Here is a 20,663-nt window from a genome sequence, read left to right as displayed (position 1 = left end):
AGTTCCAGACTGTAGCTCCTAGAACCGCTCAGCCACTCCGGCCGGTTCGCACACTGGTCCCAGGGGTTTCTCCCACCGAACATAGCACACAATCTTCCATGTCAGGCGTGTGGACTGTGTGGGTTCTTTCAGTCTTCCGAAGTGCAAGGGTACCTGTGTCCCTCAGACGCTGGACAAGTCTGCCGAACAGATTATCAGAGGGCACTCTGAGTTGTGGATATTTTGCAGCGTAGAGGGCATGGGCTCGCAGGTTACGCCCATTTGCTAAAACGTACCAGAATATCACACCGCCATTTCATTTGTCAAGTAGTAGGCTTCCATTACTATCAAGAGGTGGAAGAGAGAAAATGTACATGTATTACACCATTTGTACGAACAAGAAGCACAATAACAGTAAACACAACGCCATTTCATTTGTCAAGTAATAGGCTTCCATTGCTATCATGAGGTGGAAGAGAGAAAATGTACATGTATTACACCATTTGTAGCCGGCCGGAGTGGCCGTGCGGTTCTGGGCGCTACAGTCTGGAGCCGAGCGACCGCTACGGTCGCAGGTTCGAATCCTGCCTTGGGCATGGATGTGTGTGATGTCCTTAGGTTAGTTAGGTTTAATTAGTACTAAGTTTAATTAGTACTAAGTTCTAGGCGACTGATGACCTCAGAAGTTAAGTCGCATAGTGCTCAGAACCATTTGAACCATTTGAACACCATTTGTACGTACAAGCAGCGCAATAACAGTAAACACATGAGTGAACCCGCTTTTGGAAGTAGGTAGAACAACATGATACGTACCATGCGTCGCCAGTACTGTGCAATAAGGCACACAAACGCGACGAGAACTAACGTAGCCTGCAACAGGACTCGAACTACACAACTGACCGCAGACCACCTAATGATAAGTAGAGTACTGCGAGTGAGACATCATTATGCCCTGCCGACACGTTTGACGGAAAGCCAACGCAGCGACTGTGCCAGTATTCGCTGCCAAGTGTCGCGCACTCCTTCCCACAAACATGTGTTTACCTCGGAAAGTACGCGTTCCCGGACGCATGTTTATTGGACACATTTTTATTGTTTCGATGATCACTACCACCTCTCTACGTATTCGACAAGTTTTCTGAACACCTTTTGTAGCGGAACGGACCAATTCTTCGTCAGTCTTCGATGGCTCACATGAAGACGTCTGGCAGGAGAACAGTCGACATAAAGTGGGATGAATTAAACGACAACCAGCTGCAAGCAAAAACCTTGTTTGAACAATTGTACCTCTATTTGCCCGTACACATCTCCTCAGCAGTCATTCATCCCTGCCACCCATGGCCAGTGGTGCACCACAGTTGCCTCGGCGGAGGCTTTGGCTAGCGCCATTTTGCCATGCACTGTATACTTGAACTACAGCGCAAAGTAAAAAAGTTTACAAATGTAGCCGTATCGGAAATGCTCCGACCCTTGGCTGGAAAGCCAATGATCATGCCCTTTTGAACATCAGATGAATAGCTCCACTCTCGCATTACGACAAAGACTAAACTATTTTCCACGTCCCCCAGATGTGCTCCACTGCTAGTACTGCCACATGCTGTCTGTCATTGGTTATTGCACGTTGATGCCGAACATAGGTGGCAGTCACATTAATGTGATTGGATGGTGCCTGTCTCACGAGTAAGGCTGTTGGCTGTACCCTATATTCTAGGTCTTCGTGATATTATTTTTCAACAGGATAACGCATTATCGAATCTTGGTCATCCTGATCAACCACGATATAGTGGGTGTTCGACTGTTGCACTGGCCAGCACTTTCTCATAGGTATAGAAGGGTCTGGTCATGAGTTCGAGTGAGACTGACAAGCCATCACACACGTCACTGCCACTGATGAACTCTGGCATATAGATGTGAATCAGCGCATGTGTCATTTAAGTTCAGATAGATACGATGCCCAACAGCTGTTAGAGCAGTTATTGCTGTCAGAGTTGGCAGCCTTGTGTACTAAATCTCGCACCCCCAAGTCATGTAATGATGAGTTCTTCCTATTTTACTAGGGTACCTCGTCCAAATAACGTCACATACACCATTCACGCCACCCACGTAATTTCGTGTAATCGTACCTGGCAGCTTAGTATGCTATATATGTGTGTATTATGATGCCAAGTAGCGGCAGAAAAGGGTATTACAAGTTCACAATCACCCTTCATATCAACGTTAGACACGCCGTTGTCTTGTGTCACTGAGCTGAACGGCTGCTATTATATCACGTTAAGCATGACATATCATTCCTTATTAATGGAATACTGCCGCCTTCTGAAGAAGATAGATTTAAATCTGTCGAAACCTAGGTAAAGATTACTTTATCCATTGCAACTGGTCGGCTGTTTTTAATCTTATTACGTGGAACCGTTGCTGTTGCGCAGCTATGTTTAAAATACGAGTACTTAAGCATTATTGGTTGTTTTTGCCGCTGAATTAATGGATAACCATGTAAAACTATATCTTGCTATCTCTGAAGGTTCTTCTTGAAGGTTAAAAACTTTAATTTAAAATAATATTTATTATATTAGGGAAAGGAATGTATACGCTTACGACATACATGGTAACATTTTAACGCCATGGTGGCGTTATAGGTCTACACACAGCCGTATTACTTTATACATTTATAACACTGAAACAATAGTATTGCATTAACCTACTATAGCTACTGTCAATGGTATTTTCTTTAATTTCAGATACCGAAAAGAGCACTATGGTCGAAAGAATAGTTGAAGGCTGCAATTAATGCAGCAAACGAAGGAATGAGTGTGAACAGAGCTTCAGAAGTACATAAAATATCTAGGCGGATGTGAGCGTACAAGCTGTGGGGGGAATTAGAGCGGCAGTTTTCCGTCGCAGAGCGGCTAGCGATTACGCGGTCTTGGCAGGGTAGGTATGGCCATGTTTGCGCGCTTGGAGGAATTTATATGGTAGAGAAAAATTGATAAAAACAGAAATAAGACTCAAATGGAGGTGCGAGTTGGCACTCATCGACAGAATAATATGTAAAGCTGAACTATCTAGACGCGCCACAAAAATATATAATAGTTTAAAAGTTATTGTTGTTTTAAAAATTGTAAATTTATTAAAGTTCAAAAGCTAATATCTCGGCAACGCTTTGGCCGATTAATAGAAACGAAGTGTTTACAGATGCGGCTAGTAGAGCTGCATCGAGCAATCAATGCCGATTTAACAGAATACGCAGTATTTTTGAATGAGAGGTCGGAATATGGGATTCAACCGAGAGAAACTGTGTTTTTGGTAATAAATAAAGTTAAAGAGACGAAACTAGCGGCATCATTCTGAAGGTTAAAGAGGTAGGTGAGTAATTAAGTATGTATTTTTATTTATTTATTTATTTTAGTATCAAAAATCCAGGAAACGCAAAATCACACCACAAGAACATTATATGTGAAACAAACGGTGGCAGATTCAAAAAATGGGGCTTTAAATTGTTATTGCCTGGAGATTTCCATATTTTTCAATTATCACATGTGTTTTTGTGCGTAGTTATAGAATTTTTTTCTTTTTGGTCAAACATTGTTTTGAGTTAGACAGTCGTTTCGAGGGTGTAAAGGGAGGCCATCTTTGGGGCAATGAAGTTGGGGCGACGCTAAGAGCCGTACGTGTCGCCCATCTGGGGGTAGCATTGGGTTGGTAGGCACGATCGGGGACAAGTAAGTATGTAGCGACGTTCGAAACAGATCAGGTTGAGAGCAATATGGTGGTTTAGGACAGCAGACAACAGTGTATTTTTGTGAACTGTGATGGCTGTCGGATGAAGTGATCGCGACATGTGAATTTTATAGTGAAGTGCTGTAGCATCAGTTATTAACGGCCATGCTTACGTAAAAGACCCTCAGACTGCGTTTTAAGTGTTTAGTCAACATATTGAAAACTATTCGAGGAAAAATAGAAATAAACGACTTGTTCAAATTATAAATCAACGTCAGTGACTCAATATTCTAAATTTCACCGCAATACCTGCCTGCAATGCAATTCATTTTTTTACATTTTATTTCAGCTTGAAAATTGAGTTTACGACACCCTATGACGAAAAACGTAGCCAAACATTGAAACCACCCATATATATATATTATTCGTGCCATAGCACGTGGGGGCACGAGCTAATTATTCATCTACAGTGCTTAGTGCCCAGTATAGTCGTAAGGACTTGAAGCGATCATGTCCAGACAGGAACACACGGCAGAAAGCTTGGGTGCAATCCTTATGTTAGTAAGGAAATGGAAGAAGTACAATGTTCAGGCATTTTTCGATTGAACAAGATTGGAATGCCAATAACTGCAGAAGTTTTGCGTGCCTCTGTTGTCATCTTCTCCTTACTTAACAGTTAATCATATCCTTTTGCTGTTCCTGCAACGTCACCCGGAGGTAGTTGTAAGAAAATCTCAAATAATGAACTGCAGCCAGTGGGTAAAGCAATTTCTAAAAACTTTCGTGACCTTTTGGGACGAAGAAGTTTTATCATTCTTCGAACGGAACAAGTCCAGTGACTTCAGGAAAAGTGTGTTTGGAACAATTTTCAACACAGTATGGACAAGAGTTTTGACACCGAGCAACATAATGAGTACTTGTAGGGCCATTGAGATCTATCCATTCAACCTTAACTTTATTGCCGAAGACGGATTTGCTCCATCAGCTGTCTCTGAAGCAGCAGAACCAGCAACTGGGAATAAAACTACGCTTACAACAGAAGGTTTACATCTGAATAACGCTCAAGAAGACCCCCGAAGAATGTCTCCCTCTTTGGAGATAGCACCATAAAGATCCCGAACGGTAAAAACCCCCAATTTTATTCGTTCTAACGACAATGGTAACGAAGAAGTGGCAAAAACGTCATGAACAACTACACACCTAAATCCATTTTTTTTGTTCTCTACACTCCAAACCGAAAACGCCCTGACAGGATCGCACGTAAATCATTGAACTACAAATGAACTATAATTAGGGCCTCACTTTAATGACACGGAAAAGAACCGTAAGATGTACAGCTCTAAAGAAGTTTCTGTTACAAGTGATCTCCAACAGAGCACAAGTCCAGGTACAGGCTGAATGTGTTTTCTGTGTGATGAAGACTGTCGGCATCTGAGACCACATGTGCTTCACGCTCGAAAGAGCGTAAGACACTATCACGTTGCGCAGAGTAATGACAACTTATGGCCTGCAAATACAGCTCCGTGTGAGTTGGTTTGCGACAGACACTATGTCCCAGCGTACCATCGGCTTCTCTTCCGATCATTACGTCCGGAAGTGGTAAAATGCCATCTTTTTCAACTTCCATTGTGAACTGTATATTCAGATAGAGGTAGTTCAGGCGCCGGAGAAACACGAATAATGTCTCTATTCCGTGGGGCCACACAAAAAATTTATCGTCTGCGTACTATTAGAGGCAGGAATGTTTCACACTTGCCGACTGTAGTGCTTTTTCCCCAAGTCTCTCATAAAATAGTTGGCCATCACGGGAGACAGGGGACTTCCCATGGCGATACCGTCCACTAGTTCAAAATACTGTCCATTGAATGAGACGTAAGTTGAGGTAAGCATATGTTTAAACAATTCCGCAATGTATTTGTCAAACTGGCTGCTGGTAAGCTCTGTCGAGTCCTCTAGAGGTCCCAACAGCCTAATAACACGTTTGGCCAGAAAACAAGTACGATCTCCTATGTTGCTCACTACTCGGGAAGAGGAGTTCCATCATTATCTTCAGTAGGCTGTACAGTCTTGGGGGACTGCAGCCTGTTGGCGTAGTCTCTTAATGACTTTAGCAGAAAGAGCACTCTTCGTGTGAAGGTCTAGTGTTTTCCTCCGGATCTTGCCACTCGGATCATATCTTAACTTGTGGTAAGCGGGATCGTCGAGTAGCGCCTCCATCTTGCTGTTGTATTCAGCTCGTCAGAGAAGGCCGGAGGCTTTCCCATTGGCAACAGGTAAAATCACGAGGTGTTTTTCCGCTCTTAAGTCTCCCAGAGCTTTACTTTCTTCTGAGCTGATGTTAAGCTCTCTTGGTGGGACTCGTGTTAAAATGCGGTAGATGTCCCTCCTAATCTCTCCTGCAACGTCACTGGGCCTTCTCCAGAATTCTATTCCTTCTAAAGTAATTAAGCGGCTACGCAACACGCTGCAGACCACCAAGAGTCTACGGCCTACCGAAGATACTTGAGGCTGGGATTCCTCTTTGCCCAATAGTTAGCAACAATGGAGCTCCTACCTATTTTCTGGCCAAACATGTTACCACGCTGTTGGGACCTCTCGTAGGAAAGGGTGACCACCATATCGGGAATTCAAAGCACTTCATTGGACGCCTGAAGACACTTATGTTACAATCGTCGGACCTTTTGGTTAGCTCTGACATTGTATCTTAATTTAAAAAAGTATCTCTACAGGATTCGTAAGAGCTTAACAGCAGCTGCTTTGGGAAAGATATTGTGGCATTGTTTCAACATGTGCTTACCTCAACTTATTTCTTAATCAATAACCAGTATTTTGAACAAGTAGACGGTGTCGCCATGGGAAGTCCTCTGTCCCCCATGGTGGCGAACTGTTTTGTGGAAGATTTTGAGGAAAACGCACTCCAGTTGGCAAGTCTGAAACTTTCCTGCTTCTGGCGGTATGTAAACGATCATTTGTGGTTTGGACCCACGGAAAATAGACATTACCTGTGTTGTTCCGGCATCTGTACTCGCTGCATCGGAATATACAGTTCACAATGGAAGTGGAAAAAGATGGCATTTTACCATTCCTGGATATCATGGTAAGAAGAAAAGCCAATGGTATAACGCGATATAGTGTCCATCGAAAACGAACTCACACGGAGCGATATTTGCAGGCTGCAAGTTGTCATAGCCCAATACAATGCAGTAGTGTCTTCCGCTCTTTGGTGAACAGAGCACATGTGGTCTCAGACGCCGACAGTTTACCTGGCAAGCTACAACATCTACGAACGGTATGCCAACAGAATGGCTATTCCTACAGACAGATATACCATGCATTGTGTTCTAAACAAATTCAAAGCAGGGATGTAAATAATGATGCGGAGGCACCCATTCCAGCGGCGTTCTTGTCCTATTTTGGCGGCATGTCTTCAAGAAAAGGAATAATACTCAAAAGGCACGACATCAAGCGTTTTTTTCGGCCACCAGCAAAATTGAGGAGTTTATTGTGCTCTGTCAAAGACGATCCTCGAATTAGGAAACTTGGCGTGTATAAGGTCCCATGACAATGTGGAAAATCTTATATTGGGCTCATGTGCTGAACTGTGCAAGAATGATGCATCGTCATACACGCCTCAGGCAACCTGATACATCAGGGGTAGCGGAGCACTGCCTGGGCACAGAACATCGCATGTTTTAGGTAAAGGCGGAAATTTTATCCCCAGCGTCATCTTTCTGGGTGTGCGCTGCCGAGGAGGCCGTAAATATCCGTACGGCGGACAATCTTATCAACAGCGATGCATATTTTCAATTAAGCGCCGCCTGGAATCCAGTACTGGTTACCATTAGATCAAAGCAACGAAAACAAGGACTTCCGATTCATCATTCGACGCAACGCACTACTAAGTTTTAATTCAGCTTTAAAACGCAGGAGCGTCCAGCAGCACAGTCACTGACCATAGCGCACGTGCGGTAGGCCTTCTTGCGGCTCTCAGGAGGGGGCAATAGGAGCGCCGTTTTGCTCCCAACTGCGAGCGTCTTCCCTCGCACGCTTATTGCCTGCTCCTGGCTTGATAAATCTCGCGTCTTGCATCTGTAACAACAGAAACTACCACCAACTGGAGATGTCGAGCAGCTGCATCAATGAAATATTGTGGGATTTACGCAATACGATCCGGCGGCAAAACCGAGATGTGTATTAGCAACATATTTACGTTTTTATGTTTACAAGTGACTATAGAGCCATTTCCATAAATTTTGTCTTTCAATATGACTTACTAACGAAACTATAACATATTATGTACAACATATTATTTGGCTGCCGCACCTTATGTGGTACAATAAGTACAGTTTGTTTTTACAATACTTCCCAGAGTAGCAATTTCAGTGTCCAGCAGTGTATACGAACATAACACAGACTTTACAATGAAGTGGCGAAAGCTGTGCAACAGCGATATCCACATATACAGACGGCGATAATATCGCTTACACCAGGTGTAAGAGGGCGGAACTGTCACATGTACTCAGGTAATTCACGTGAAAAGGTTTCCGAGGTGATTATGGCCGCACTCGGAGATTAACAGATTCTGAACGGATTATTGTAGCTGGAGCTAGATGTATAGAACATTACATTTCGGAAATCGTTGGGGAATAAAGTATTCCGAGATCCACAGTGTCAAGAGAGGACCGAGAATCCAAATTTCAAACGTTATCTCTCGCCCCCCCCCCCCCTAAGAACCATCATGGACATTGCCTTGGTGGGGAGGCTTGTGCGCTTCAGCGATACAGATAGCCGTACCGTAGGTGCAACCATAACGGAGGGGTATCTGTCGAGAGGCCAGACAAACGTGTGGTTCCTGAAGAGGGGCAGCAGCCTTTCCAGTAGTAGCAGGGGAAACAGTCTGGATGATAGACTGATCTGGCCTTCCAACATTAACCAAAGCAGCCTTGCTGTGCTGGTGCTACGAAGGCTGAAAGCAAGGGGAAACTACAGCCGTAATTTTTCCCGAGGACATGCAGCTTTACTTATGGTTAAATGATGATGACGTGCTCTCGGGTAAAATATTCCGGAGGTAAAGTAGTCCCCCATGGGGAGCAAAATAACTGATGATGGTCGAAGTAGAGAGGATATAAAATGCAGACTGGCAATGGCAAGGAAAGGATTCTGAAGCAGAGAAATCTGTTAACATCGAGTATAGAATTAAATGGCAGAAAGTCATTTCTGAATGTATTTGTATGGAGTGTAGTCATGTATGGAAGTGAAACATGGACGATAACTAGTTTAGACAAGAAGAGAATAGAAGCTTTGGACATGTGGTGCTACTGAAGAATCTTGAAGATTAGATGGGTAAATCACGTAACTAATGAGGAGGTACTGAATAGAATTGGGGAGAAGAGGAATTTGTGGCACAACATGACTAGAAGAAATGATCAGTTGGCAGAACATGTTCTAAGGCATCAAAGGATAACCAGTTGAGTACTGGACGGCAGCCTGGAGGGTAAAGGCCGTAGAGGAAGACCAAGAGATGAATACACTAAGCAGATTCAGAAGAACGTAGGTTGCAGTATTTACTTGGAGATGAAGAAGCTTGCACGGGATAGAGTAGCATGGAGAGCTGCATCAAACCAGTCTCTGGACTGAAGACCACAACAAATCTCTCGCCGCTGACATCACAGTGACCGCGAGCAGCGGTGTTTGCATAGAGTTGTCAGTGTTAATAGGCATGCAACATTGCGTGAAATAACCGCGTAAATCGATGTGGGACGTACGACGAACGTAGCCGTTAGGACAGTGCGTCGAAAACTAGCGATGACGGGCTATGGAAGAGGACGACCGACTAGAGTGTCTTTGCTAACAGCACGACGTCGCCTGCAGCGCCTCTCCTGGGCTCGCGACCATATCGGTTGGACCCTAGACGACTGGAAAACCGTCGCTTGATCAGATGAGTCCTGATTCCAGTTGGTAAGATCTGATGGCGTGGTTCGAGTGTGGCGCAGACACCACGAAGCCATGGACCCAAGTTGTCAACAAGGTACTAAGCAAGCTGGTGGTGCCTCCATAGCGGTGTGGACAGCGCTTACACGGAAAACCGATGACTGCCTGGAAATAATTATGTTCGGCTACTTGGAGACCGTTTGCAGCCATTCGTGGCCTTCATGTTTCCAAACAAAGATGGAACTTTTATGGGTGACAATATGCCATGTCACTGGGCCACAATAATTCGCCATCGGTTTGAAGAACATTCTGGGAAATTCGAGGGAATTGTTTGGCTACCCAGATTGCCTGCCATCAATCCCATCGAATATTTATGGGACATAATCGAGAGGTCCGTTCGTGCATAAAATCCTGTACCGGCAACAGCACTTTCGCAATTATGGGCGGCTATGGAGGCAGCATGACTCAATACTTCTGCAGGAGACTTCCAAGTTGCCGAGTCCATGCCACGTCGAGTTGCTGCACAAAGCCGGGCCAAAGAGTGTCAGACACGATAACAGGAAGTATCCCATGACTTCTGTCAGCGTGTGTAGTAAGTGTTAGTGAGTGTCTTCTGCAAATATTAATCCGATGTAGCTTCATATGGAAGTGAAACGTGGGCGACAATTTGTACAGACTACAAAAGAACAGAGGTTTTTGAAATCTTATGTTAGGAAGAGTGCTGAAGATTAGATCGTTAGGCTAATGAAGACGTACAGCATCGAACTGGGGAGAGGAGAACTTCATGGCACTATTTCACTGCGGAAATGAACAGATGTACAATCTACACAGTTTGGGTAAACAGTGTAGAGTGACCACGCCATGAATATGGTAAGCAGGTTCAGTTGGACGTTGCACAAAGATGAAGAGACTTGCACAGGATAGACTAGCGCAGAGACCTGCTTCTAATCAATCCTCAGACACAAATCTGTTGTAGCAACAACAACAACGACAACATTAAGTAAAATTATCTACAAATTTATTTGTAGATAAAATGAAAGGGAAACATTCATGCAACAGAGATGTGGAAGAAATATCGAAACGATATATCTCGCCAGCTTTTATTCTACATACTACTAAGTGCGAATTCTGTAGATGTCGGAGGACCTGTTCGTAGTCTTATGGAATACAAAATTTGATGAGATATACAGGGTGTTTCAGAAGTGATGGTCAATATTCAGGGATATGACAGGAATGATCATTCGAAACAAAAAATTCAAGTAAACATGGGCTCTAAAACGCATATCTAAAGAGCTATAAGCAATTCTGAATCTTAGATTCTGTGTAACAAATCTCTTCTACTGCAAGCACTTTGCTTTCCATATTTTGGGAACTGGTAGTATAGATCAAAACAAGAAAAATGTCCAGTAAACTTGTGCTCTAAAGTACATATCTTAAAAGTTATGAGCACTTGAAACTTCCTGGCAGATTAAAACTGTGTGCCCGACCGAGACTCGAACTCGGGACCTTCGGCTTTTGAGGGCAAGTGTACCAACTGAGCTACCCAAGCAAAACTCACGCCCGGTCCTCACAGCTTTACTTCTGCCAGTATCTCGTCTCCTACCTTCCAAACTTTACAGAAGCTCTCCTGCGAACCTTGCAGAACTAGCACTCCTGAAAGAAAGGATACTGCGGAGACATGGCTTAGCCACAGCCTGGGGGATGTTTCCAGAATGATATTTTCACTCTGCAGCGGAGTGTGCGCTGATATGAAACTTCCTGGCAGATTAAAACTGTGTGCCCGACCGAGACTCGAACTCGGGACCTTTGCCTGAACACTTGTTCATTAGAAGTAGCGAAGATGAACAGGTGCTCATAGCTCTTAAGGCATGCATTTTAGAGCACATGTTTACTGGTCATTTCTTGCTTGTTTTGGTCCATACCACCACTTCACAAAATATGGAAAGCAAAGACGTTGCCGTAGAAGAGATTTATTTCACAGTATCAAAGATCAAGAATTGCTCATAACTCTTAAGGTATGCCCTATAGAACCCATGTTTACTTGACATTTTTGTTTCGAATGATCATTCCTGCCATATCCCTGAATGTTGACCATCACTTCTGAAACGTCCTGTATAGTATTGATTATTTGTTCTGAAATCTGACTATGGCAGACTGCCGAAACGTATTGTAACAGTTGGTGTGGAAAAATAAGATACGGTTTTTCATTGTGTAAGTGCACTATGCAGAGGCCCTCAGTTACGAAGATCTGTCATTATGCTATGGTATACGGGTTGCGAATATGTCGCCTAACTGCACTGTTAAAGAATCGTCATAAAAGTTTAGTTGCAAGCGGTTTGCTTACATAGATGAAACTTGCACTCATTTCTAAGTATGAGAGGAATTTTACTTAGCTAAACCCAGAAGCTGTATCTGAAGGCACTTTGTGTGCTTAAAACAGTCTCAGGGAACCCAGTGCCTCTTTTTTTTCTCAAAGGCACTAGCCACATAACAAATGTCAGGAACGACCGACATATGCTGCTATAGAGACATTTAATAACTGGGTTCAAAAATGTTTCAATTGGCTCTGAGCACTATGGGACTTAACATCTGAGGTCATCAGTTCCCTAGAACTTAGAACTACTTAAACCTAACTAACCTAAGGACATCACACACATCTATGCCCTAGGCAGGATTCGAACCTGCGACCGTAGCAGTCGCGCGGTTCCAGACTGTAGCGCCTAGAACCGCTCGGCCACCCCGACCGGCTTAATAACTGGAAAGTCGAAGTTTGGATACAGTGTAGGCGAAATTTCTTTACATTTTGGTGAACAGCCGTTGCTCGGTTATCGTAGAATTTATCTAATATGCAATCGACATTCAAGGTTTTTTGTAGATTTAAAAGAATATTGCCTCTTAATGCTAAATCCTAGGCACATACTCGCACACATAATCACATCATTCCAATATATTCGACACAGTTGAGGTCAAAATTCTCAGGAAACTGATCCAGCAAATCCCGACGAGATGTAATGGCCCGAGTCCAAATCTCAAGAAACAGTAACAGACCATCACATCAGTTTTACTGAGTTACACTGTCGCCACAACACACTCTGATAAATGTCAGTCGCCAGGCAACTAGCATGTACATACTCGGCGGTATGAGTAATACATCGTGTAGTATGACTCATTACTGAGTAGAGCTTCCATTGGTCCTCAGATCACACTCGCTGTAACACTAAGCGATACTGCGCTTTCATTTTTACGGTCAGCGGCTTGTAAACAACAGAGCGAGCGTGAAAACCGGGCCATATCACATTTCAACGGATTGTGACGGATTGAGACATGGACGTAAGTAGCCTGCCGACGTTGTCAAACATATCAGGATTTGGAGTTCGGCGCTCGCTGTCAGTGAACTTGGCAGGTTTACCACAGCGGGTGATTTGGCAGAGTTTTTCTCTGATGTTCCTATAGCACAGTAGTATCGCGAACAGTCGATGTGGGCACATAGAACCTCACTGAAATTTCTCAGGTGAGTATCGGAACGTATGGGCTCCTATAATCACGTTCTGGTCAAACACAGTTCTCTCAGTTCCGTTCTTCTGACAGAAAACTTGTCTATCATGTGATTCTTCAGTTTCTCCCGGCGTATTTGTTGCTCGAAGAGTCCACGGGTATACTGCCGGTTCATAGTGTCCAACGGGCACAATATTTCGACGATCAGACATGTCACCATCGACAGGTCGTTGAACACTATAAACCGACAGTATACCTGTGGACTGTTCGAGCTCGTCTATCATGTTTACAAGTATCCAGTACGCGTATACAGATGCAACGAAAGGCGAGTTTTGTTAAATGCTCGCAGACTATTGTTTGTAAAGTACCTTGTTTTAATCGGGCTCTTTATATTTTTAAAAATTAGATATTTTTACGTACACGGAGATTCTGACATTACAATATTTTCTCGAGCAGTAGCTTATAAAGCAAAGGAACTGCCGTGAAAGCCTGTTATCACAGACCGCAGCAGTACGAGGAGCGACTATATGACTAGATGAGAAAACATCTTGCACGCTGACTTACAGTTCGCGGATGACTCAGAGAATGGTCTTCAAACAGTCATAAGGGCAAATGTAGATATTAATAACCGTAATTCATTTCGTATACAGAAGATGTCAGTTGAAGTCCCTCGAGTCACTGCCCATAATCGTGTCATTAGGTTTGTTAAATAAATGACAGTGTCACCCGAGAGTAAACAAGGAACTATGAAATATAGTAGATATTGTAGCAAACCAAGTCAATCTATCGACGCTTACTAGGAAACCACACAGCACACGGGAAGTTCGCAACTGAAGTGTCAAACTACCAAAGGTTTTAGATGCAACTCTCAAAAATTCTCGAGAAAATCGACTGACGTTTCCCGTACATCTTTAATACCCTCAAGTAAAATCATTATTTCGATATGTAGCGTATACTTGTGGGGAAATGCTCACCACCTGTGTGGGCGCCCTAGGAAACTTTTAGACGAACGCAATGTTCCAAAAGCATTTCCAAGAAGCGCAAAATACATTGGCGTTGAAAAAATTCAGTTTGTGATATTTTTTTTTAAATTTAAACAATCTTTATTAATAATCATTTATAAATGATTAATAATTAATCATTTCTATTTGCAATGGAAACTGAATTTTTGTGGTCGATGTATAATTGGAAGTAAGAAGATGAGCATTTTTCATAAAAATGACATTTAGACATTTTTAATTAGTATATACACAGTACCAAGATGGAATTGTGCGACATAAACGAAAGTTGATAGGCATGTTTCTACTTCTAAAAAATGACGTCTTTTAAAATTTCGCGCCAGTCGCATAAGAATGGCGTTACTAACGCCACTAAGAGATTGCAAATCAGGTTTGCTTTAAGTAAACGCTGTAACGGTAGTGAGCTTTAATTAGCTTTGAGATGCGACGTGTTTTGTTTGTGGTTGTCAAGAACGCTTTTGAGGCCACGAAAACACCACTATCAACAGCTCACTGAGTTTGAATGAGGTCGTGTAATAGAGCTACGAGAAGCTGGATCCTCCTTCTGCGATGCTACAGGAAGACTTGGCAGCAACGTAGCCCCTGTACATGACTGCTGGCAGCGGTAGTCACGACAAAGTACGGTTGCAAGAGGATCAGGCTCTAGACGGCCGCGTGGCACTTCCGAGAGGGAAGACCATAGTGTTCGGCTTATGGCTCTGCAGCATTGAATTACATCTGCAGCAGCAGTTTGAGCAACAGTGGACACCACAGTGACACAACGTACTGATACAAATCGGTTTTTCAAGGGACACTCCTAGACACTCCTAGCCTGATACTATGTATCACGCATTTCACTGACCCTCATTAATTACGCTCATAAGTAACAGAAGTGCATTACTGTAAAGTTCACGGTGTTTATTTACAATAAATACATTCTTAGTGCATCCTGCTTATTCCTTTATTAATGGTAGCCTACGGCAATCTATCAGAAGCCACAATTTATCAGTTCACAGCATCATAAAGCTATGAACTGGACTTTCTCGGTAGAATCTTGAACGTAGAGCAGTTAGGACACTGTCCAAATGCTTACAAGATTACTTCATGGCCCGGACACCATCGCCCTGCCTTTTTCAGTGAAACGGATTCGCTGAGTGTGCCTTTTCGGTGGCGAAGTCACCGCCCACGACGAAGCACCTGATCGTGAACAGCAGTTTAAGGGTTAGTTACGTGAGGATGAAGGCACGGTCATAGAGTGACTCTTCTGTTTTAAGTTACTGACAAAGTACAGATATCCTTTAGTTAATGTATTATAGCAATCTGAGCAGTGCTCTTCGTCGCTATTATGAGGTGCCTATCAAAACGTTATATTTTCCAATATTCTGTTTGTGTTCTTAAACATACCACTTATTATTCATGAATGTTTCTCTGCTCGACTATTCGCAGTCTTTAAAAATAACAGTCACACAGTAATTTGAGAGGCCTATGCCTCTAACGAAGTGAATAGGGGGTTAATGACTGGGAAACAAGAAGTAATTTACCATATGGAGAAGCAGGTCTGGAGAAAGTAAATACAGGGCCAGCCAGGATGAAGGTACATGCTTTGAGAGATAGTACCGGTATTAGTGATTCTGAACAAAACTTTCATAAGGACATATTCGCTATTCCAAATATTGTTATTTATTTTCTGTATTATTAAAACAGTCATTGTTTACAACGTGCCACAGAAGTGTAGAGGAAGTTAACATAAACTGTTTGATGCAGGACACTTGTGGCCGGGGAACTATCTCAAATTGCCCTACAAAATCACCTACGGTAAGCTACAGCGCATGTCCGTCGTACGAGATTGTCAGTATTGTTGTCCGCCTCCGTAACGCAGCGGTAACGTTACCGCCTACTACGCAAGGGGGCCCGGGTTCGATTCCTGGCAGGGGACTGGGTGTTGTGTGTCTTTCATCATCACTGACACGCAAGTCGCCGAAGTGGCTTCAACTAAAAACACTTGTAATGCGGCAGCCGAACCCGGAAGAGGATATTCCGGCCAAAATACCAAACGATCATTTCATTTTTTCAGTATTCTTGCTCTCTTCGCACAAACTGTTAGTCCTAGAGAAAAAAGGAAGAGCACTTTTTATAGGAAATTTAATGTAACTTAATTTTGTACTGCGACACGTTTTCTCTAAAGGATGTGGTATTGGAATTGCTGAATAAAAACGTACTGAAGTGATATTAAATGTGCTCTACTTCGGAAACAATACGGAGAAGGGCGTTTGTCCACACAGAATTTTTTGTTCAGGATCACTAATATTATCACCTCTATCACCTCTCAAAGCTTGTACGTTTCCTCCTGACTTAACCTGTTAAACATCATTCAAAATAATTACCGAAATAGAAATTCTGTGATGAATGAAATATTTCCAATAGGTATGTTGTCAACTGTGCATCGGTGACAAATTCAACGGTCCGGGGTTTGATGTCCAGTACCTTCAAGGATTTTTCTGTCGCTTATCTCATCTTTCACGTTTAGTATTGTTTTGTTAATGTGAAAAATGCCACTGTGCAGTCCGCATAATTATCTGGATAAGTTAAGTTCAAAAGTCGGAAGAAGCCAAAGGCTTGTTACCTGCGATAACGCCAAGCATAGTTCAGTACTGCACCTGAGGGTTTAGCAAGGTTTGCTTACTCGGGTCACTCACTGTGATCACAAGAGATACAGCTGCGTAGGAAGCAAGCTTAACATGAGCAGCAAATTTGTCAAGTACTGCAGTATTTACAGTCGTATCGAAGAGAATTGACAGACAAGACAACGAAGGAACTGAGACTCACGTTGCCAACATCGATACACGTCAGTATAGCCCATATTAAATTGTACCACAAATACTCAAACAACATGGATGCGAATCGATGCAAGAAAGGCGACGGTGTGTAAAATTAGAAAACATACGTTCAAAGTACACACTTCGATAGTAACATCGCTTTCCTTGTTGATCTAACATACAGATCATGAGAATATGATAAGAGACATTACAGCACGTGAGGAAGCATTTTTCCCTCACCACATTGATGAATGAAGTAGGACGGCGAATGGTTAGTATTGACTGTTCTCGACGTCGCTGATATACAGTATGTAGTCCTTGCAGCGGTGAAGCAACACAAATTATCTCAAGTATGCTCTCGCTGTGAGATACTCGTTTGTCATATTTCTCGAGACAAATGGTAACAAAAGCTACTGCTAAATCCTTTGTCAGTCGCCGCTTCTCCTCTTCGGCAGGTAATGACTTCTATTACAATGATTATCTTGTCGTGCCCCAAAAGGAACAAAGCTCCTGGCTACAGCCATCTTCGCCTTTATGGGGTCCCACGACTCTTTCATTTACGGCAGACTTAATAGGTGAGATGCAGGCGCTTTGGAGGAGGGCTATGTAAGGCAATTTAACCCGCAGACCATTAACTCACCTAATGGATGGAGGGGCCCAGTGCCTAAGAGCGCCCTCTCCCTTATTGCATGAAACGATGGATTGTGTTTTCACTGCTACCGAATTTGCTATCTTTATGGTATGAAATTACAGCCTTAATATAAAGCTGAAGAAATGATGTTTGATACTTTGACAGCCTGCCAACATATAATTTAAACACTCGTAATGTTCAAGTCGTTCCATCATTTTGTTACTTGTTACTTCATCTTAGAACTTAGCGAAGTGTAATTACGTTAAAAAGACGAATTATGAGGGCAACTTTCAAGGCTGACTAACGTATCACACTTCATACTACGTTTCACCACAAAAATTCATCATCTAAAATACTGAAACACACAACACTCCAACTTCACATTTAGAATATCACTTCCTGAATCTCCTAAGGGTTTTGGGACTTGAGCCGGCCGCGGTGGTCTAGCGGTTCTAGGCGCTCCGTCCGGAACCGCGCGACGGCTACGGTCGCAGGTTCGAATCCTGCTTCGGGCATGGATGTGTGTGATGTCCTTAGGTTAGTTAGGTTTAAGTAGTTCTAAGTTCTAGGGGACTGATGACCACAGATGTTAAGTCCCATAGTGCTCAGGGCCATTTTTTTTTGGGACTTGACACTTTCTTTTCATATCATCTGGCGTAATAATATGTGTAATACTTGGGTATCCTCTTGCTTCCCCACCTACCCCCGATGGCTTCGTAAGTGAAGTGATGTTTTCCTTCAGTTTTAGGCATTATTCGTGCGAGATTTCTCTTTGTCGTTTCGTCACCACTGTCTGGATTTTCCGGAAGGGTGAGGGATATTGATACAATTAACATGGTCTGAGAGTATGAGCTGTAGCCCGTTGAAGTTTCTCGGCATTATCTGATTTAACATGCGAATTTCGATCTCACATTAATTTTGTGACTTAGCGTTCCTCCACAGTTTGTATGCCGACGGAAGAAAATCGCAACATCAAAATGTAATTAATACAGAGTAATGGAATTTCGGGACTACATTTGTGTAGGTAACATATTTAAGTGGTAAGGATTGTAAGATCACAGGTTAATATAACTGCGAAATAAGGCATTGCAAATGTGAAATGCTGGTGCATCAGTAACCGGTGTAACCACCAAAATGTTGAATTCAGGCACGCAAATGTGCATGCATTGTGTTGCACAGGTTCCAGATGGTAGTTTGCGGGATGGAGCTCCAGGCGTGTTGCACTTGGTCGGTCAAAACGAAGACATTGCTGTCTGTGGATGACGCTGGAGTTGTGGTCCTATGAGGTTCCTTATGTACTCGCCTGTAGACAGATCTAATGATCAACAGACCAAAACAACATGTCGACACTTTGTAGGGCTTGTTGGGTTACAACAGCAATATGTGGGCGAGTGCTATCTTGCTGGAAAACACCCCTTGAAATGTTATTCATGAATGGCAGCACAGCATGTAAAATCTCCAGACTGACGTACAATTTCGCAGTCAGGGTTCTTGAGCGCTCCTGTTGTCATACGATATCGCATCCCTTACCATAAATCCAGGTGTAGGTCCAATTTGTCTGAGCCACTGACAGGCTGATTGCAGGCGCTAAGCTGGACTCTTCCTAACGAACACAGGGCCATCACTAGCACCGAAGCAGAACCAGCTTTCATCAGGATACACAACTGACCTACACCCTGCCTTCCAATGAGCTCTCGCTTGACACCACTAACGTCGAAAGATGCTTTGCTTTGTGTGTAGTGGAATGCACGCTGCAGGGCGTCTGCCTCGGAGCTATCCTTGAAGTAACCGATTTGTAACAGTTCGCTGTGTCACTGTAGTGCTAACTGCTGCTCAAATTACGAGGGTCACTCCAAAAGAAAAGCACACAGTTTTTTTTTTTAAATCCATCTTTTATTCTACATGTTTGAAAGTTTTACAGTGTGTAGATACATTAAAAAAATGGTTCAAATGGCTCTGAGCACTATGGGACTTAACATCTGTGGTCATCAGTCCCCTAGAAATTAGAACTACTAAAACCTAACTAACCTAAGGACATCACACACATCCATGCCCGAGGAAGGATTCGAACGTGCGACAGTAGTGGTCACGCGGTTCCAGACTGTAGTGTCTAGAACCGCACGGCCACACCGCCCGGCGTAGATACATCCTTTAGGAACAATATTTTCATTTCTCCACATAATTTCCATCCCTCTCAACTGCCTTACGCCATCTCGGAACCCGCACGGTGTAAAATTCTGCACCAACCTGTTGGACCCACTGTTTGGCAGCGTGCACAAGGGAGTCATCATCTTCAAACCTTGTTCCACGAAGAGAGTCTTTCAGTTTCAGAAAGAGATGATAGTCACATGGAGCCTGGTCAGAACTGTAAGGCGGGTGTTTCAGTGTTGTCCATCCGAGTTTTGTGATCGCTTCCATGGTTTTTTGACTGACATGTGGCCGTGCATTGTCGTGCAACAGCAAAACATCCTACTTTTGCCGATGTGGTCGAACACGACTCAGTCGAGCTTGAAGTTTCTTAGTGTCGTCACATATGCATCAGAATTTATGGTGGTTCCACTTGGCATGATGTCCATAAGCAAGAGTCATTCGGAATCGAAAAATACGGTAGCCATAACTTTTCCATCAGAAGGTGTGGCTTTGAATTTTTTTTCTTGGGTGAATTTGCATGATGTCACTCCATTGATTGCCTCTTCGTCTCTGGTGAAAAATGATGGAGCCATGTTTCATCACCTGTCACAATTCTTCAAGAAATTCATCCCCACCATTCTCGTACTGTTCCAAAAGTTCGCTGCATACCGTCTTTCTTGTTTCTTTGTGAGCCACTGTCAACATCCTGGGAACCCACCTGGCATAAACCTTTTTTAACGCCAACACTTCCAGTATTCTGCAAACACTTCCTTCGCCTATCCCAACGTAGCGTGACAATTCGTTCACTGTGATGCGTCTGTCAGCAGTCACCAATTCGTTAACTCTCTGCACATTGTCTGGAGTGTGTGCAGTACGAGGCCTGCCGCTGCGAAGATAATCCTCAATATTGCCGTGCCCGCTTTCATCACGTAACTTACTTGCCCATCGACTAACTGTACTGCGATC

Source organism: Schistocerca piceifrons, chromosome 4 (assembly GCF_021461385.2).
Source record: "Schistocerca piceifrons isolate TAMUIC-IGC-003096 chromosome 4, iqSchPice1.1, whole genome shotgun sequence".
In the NCBI taxonomy this organism is placed as follows: domain Eukaryota; kingdom Metazoa; phylum Arthropoda; class Insecta; order Orthoptera; family Acrididae; genus Schistocerca; species Schistocerca piceifrons.
The sequence above is the reverse complement of the archived record's forward strand: the minus strand, read 5'-3'. Positions refer to the sequence as shown.